This window comes from Pinus tabuliformis, chromosome Q (assembly GCF_031772625.1).
Source record: "Pinus tabuliformis cultivar Carrire ecotype Pingquan chromosome Q, CPIR1, whole genome shotgun sequence".
Lineage (NCBI taxonomy): Eukaryota > Viridiplantae > Streptophyta > Pinopsida > Pinales > Pinaceae > Pinus > Pinus tabuliformis.
The window spans coordinates 939548633-939553275 of NC_142296.1; positions in this window are offsets into that span (position 1 = coordinate 939548633).

Consider the following 4643-nt stretch of genomic DNA (forward strand, 5'->3'; position numbering starts at 1 on the left):
GTGCCTTAAGGACTAAAGTAATGAATTTCATAGAGCCTTTGAGTTTCAAACAAGATAATGATCATAAAGAATGGAGAGATGCAAAGAAGGGAGAATATGATTCCGTAATGAAAAATCATAGTTGGAAATTATCTAAAAATAAAGTACCCATAGGATTCAAATGATTTTTCAAACCCAGATTTAATGTTGATGGAAGTATAGATAAATATAAGGCTAGTTTTGTTACAAAAGCTTATTCACGGAAAGAGGGAATTGGTTATGAAGAAAATTTTGCAGCAGTGGCTAGTTAAACACAATTAGATTCATGATTGCCTTAGCTACAAAATATAAATGGAAACTACATTAGTTATATGTTAAATTTTATTTCCTGAATGGTGAACTAAAGGAAGAAGTATATCTTGCTCGGCTAGAAGGGTTTGTTAAAAAGGGTCAAGAGCACCTTTTCGTAAATTAAAGAAAGTTTTATATGGATTTAAAAGGGCACCAAGATCTCGGTATGTGAAGATTGACTCTTTCTTTCTTCACAAAGGTTTTAAGAAAAGCAAGAGTGACCATAACTTGTATATCAAGTTAGGTCAAAAGGGGCATGTTATTATGATTTCTTTGTATGTTGATGATCTTATTATAATAGTAAATTCTTCTAAGTTAATTAATGAAGTTAAAGGGAAATTGTCACAGGTATTTGAAATGAAAGACAATAGTGAATTGCATTATTGCTTAGGTCTTGAAATATGGAAAGAAGTTGGTTAGACATTGGTTACACAGAACAAATCTACTAGAGATATACTCAAAATATTCAAAATGGGCCAATGTATGGTAGGATAAATACCTTTAAAACATAGTGCCAAACTCTAAAATGATGATGGGACAAGAGAGGTGGATATTACACTATATCATCAACTGGTGGGCAGTCTAAGTTGTCTCACTACAACTAGGCAGGATGTTGCATATTCAGCCAACATCTTGAGTCATTTCATGGCCAAGCCTCTTGAAATCCATCAAAAAGCAGTGAAGAGAGTTCTTGAGCATCTGAAAGGGACTGTTAACTTTTGTATTAAATATATTGATGATTTTGATGTTGATTTGGCAAGTTATTTCAATTTGAATTGGGCCAAAAATTACTCATGACAAAGGATCAACCTCAGGATATGCATTCATTCTTTGTTTCTAGGATTGGGGCATGTAGCAACAAGAAACGACCAGCTCTTTATTTACCATCAACTAAATCTAAGAACAAAGCTTTGTGCAGTGCTACTTGTGAAGCAATATGGTTTAGGCGAGTTCTCGAAGATGTGGTAGTAACACAAAAAAATGGCAACAATTATCAAATGTGATAATAAAATCACCATTAAAATGGCCATCAATGCTATATATCGTGCAAGATCTAAACATTTTGAGGCTCAACATCATTTTGTTGAGGAAAAGATCTAGTCCAGGGAAATTGATTTAGTTTATTGTAATACCAATGAAAATGTGGAAAACATCTTTACAAAGCCTCTTAGAAAGGAAAAATTTGAAGTATGTAGGAAGTAATTGGGTGTGGTAGAAAAAAAAATCTCCATTATGGGCGGTGTCAGGATAATGAAGAAATTTAGAAGATTCCACAATTTATAGAACTTGTTATGTTTTTGTTTGGATGGATTTCCTAATTAGTACTTGTTAGTTGTCAGATCTTATATTCTAGGAATTTTTTCAACCAAATTATAATCCTATATATGCATGATATTTCTGGTTTGGTGAACATAAGTGTGACTGGTGCAGTCTCTTGTGTGAGTGATTGTCTCACCAATGAGTTGCAACACTTCATCCAACAATTTGTCTTCCATATTTTCTGATTATTTCTTGTTGTTTAAAATACATTTTTTGTTGACTTTGGGTGGCATCGCATGTGCTCTAGCTATGAAATTTGGTGGAGGGGCTAGAACACATAAGATATCCAGAACTTAGAAATCCTTTGGAGAAATTCCACCCGCATGAGGAGTTATTAAAATAATTAATATTTTTAATGGGTTCCTAAGTATAAACTTAGGAAAATAAAAATATTAATGTGTATTAATAAAAATATGTGTGAGAAGGTTCTAAGTGGCAAGGATCAAGCCTGTTTTGATCATCCAGTTGTTTGATTTATCGAAATATTTGTCTCCAGATAGACGTACTTCTCTGTTGGGTGAGCCATATTTGGCACCCTAGTTGTATTCAAGAATCTGCTTAATAATACAAGCCCTCTATATGTTGCATTGGTTTTCCCGAATTGGGTTTTTCCACGGATGATTATCGAAAAATAACGATGTCCCTTGTGTGATTGTCTCAGTTTATTTCAGTTCATGATCTGTATGTATGTGTAGGCTGCAATAGTGTTTCTCATCGATGTTTATGTAATTAAATAACCTATTAAATGCAACAAACAAGTAGGAGATGATAAACCAATGATTGCAGTAGGGGTTTCTGATGTGTAGATTCAGAAATTCTCACATTTTTTAATACATAAATAGATTCGTCACCGTGAAAAAATATCTAAGGCACTCAATCTTTGCAAATTAAACAACTTAAGCTTATGATTTTTAAAATCCTGCAGTGGATTTTGAACAAAATTGACCATAAAAAATGTAGAGAAGTGAGTCATTTTATCTATGGGTTAAACTACAAGTAATTTTTGGAATAGATATATTTAGTTGTTGGGTTGAATATCACATGGCTCGAATTAGTATTTGAGTTTCACAACGATAAAATTTGATTCGAATTCAAATATCTCCATAAAATTTGAATAAAATTAATTATTAAATTCAAATATATATAACTCATTAACTTTTATATATATATATATATATATATATATATATATATATATATATATATATATAATTATGATGTATAAACTTACTAACAGTACTTACACATATTTAAGTATATAATACTAAAAAACTAAAATCTATGTTTTCATATTATAGGTTGGTTATGAATGTAACTACTCTGGTTAAATATAATACCTACTCAAGGATGAAAATATTTCTTTTTATCTCTCTTTACATTTAAATTAAATGATATATATACTTTTTACAATTTAAAATTCCATTATATTTAGATTAGTTAATACAAACAATATTAGTTAATCATATTTCTTAATTGTTGGTGATGACATTCAACAATACAGTATTTTATTAGTTGTTTCATTTTTATGGTGAAATCTTTTTATTTGTAAGCTTGGCAAGACCTTTCATTTATTTTCTTCAAAAAGGATAGGTTACAATCATAAATCAAGTGGTAAGGTGGCCTCAACCTGCCCAGGAGAAACGAGATCTATTAGCCACCTAACTACATTATAGGTCATCCAAAAACATAAAAATTTAATATTGTCAAATAGAGCTATATATGTCTGAGTATCTGTAAACTTTCTACATTCTAAATAGATAAAACCAGACATAATAATCTGCATATTCTTCATATAGCAAAATTAAAAACCAAAACTAATCTGAACATGTTACTAATGGTCAAAAGAACCCACTGGAGCTTGATCCTTCGTGCTCTACCTAGGGAGTTATGTATGTGGGAGGCACGAATTTAATAATTAAATTTGCCGGAATTTAATTATTTGTTTTTAATAATTTGTAATATGATTTTTAAATTTTTTCAACATTAAAAATTCAATAGAGTAAATCGTACAAGCCGTTCATTACACTTTAGAAGGTTACTTTATGCCCTCGGCAATTCTTTCATTATTTCTATTTTTGTTTTAATGAGGATAATATTGCTTAACTTCAAAATAATTTTTTTTGACACTTAATCTTCTCGATTTGTCATTTATCATTTGTCATATATATATATATATATATCAATTATTATGTATAAGCTTATTAACAATACTTACACATATTTTAAGTATATAATACTAAAAAACTTAACTAAATCTAAGTTTCATATTATAGGTTGGTTATGAATGTAACTACTCTGGTTAAATATAATACGTACTCAACGATGAAAATATTTTTTTATCTCTCTTTACATTTAAATTAAATGATATATATACTTTTTACAATTTAAAATTTCATTATATTTAGATTAGTTAATACAAACAATGTTAGTTAATCATATTTCTTAATTTTTGGTGATGACATTCAACAATACAGTATTTTATTAGTTGTTTCATTTTTATGATGAAATCTTTTTATTTGTAAGCCTGGCAAGACTTTTTCATTCATTTTCTTCAAAAAGGATAGGTTACAATCATAAATCAAGTGGTTAAAGTGGCCTCAACCTGCCCAGAGGGAAACGAGATCTATTGGCCACCTAACTACATTATAGGTCATCCAAAAACATAAAAGTTTAATATTGTCAAGTAGAGCTATATATGTCTGAGTATCTTTAAACTTTCTACATTCTAAATAGATAAAACCAGAAAGAATAATCTGCATATTCTTCATATAGCAAATTTAAAAACCAAAACTAATCTGAACATGTTACATAATCGTCAAAAGAATCCACTGGAGCTTGATCCTTCGCGCTCGACCGGGGGAGTTATGTATGTGGGAGGCACGAAAATATGTCTCCCAATCTGACTAAGATAGTCATTCTGTTGTTGGAGCTAGAACTATATCAATTGGAATTCCTTATGGATTTCCGAAAATCCATGATTAGACTTGGAAGAA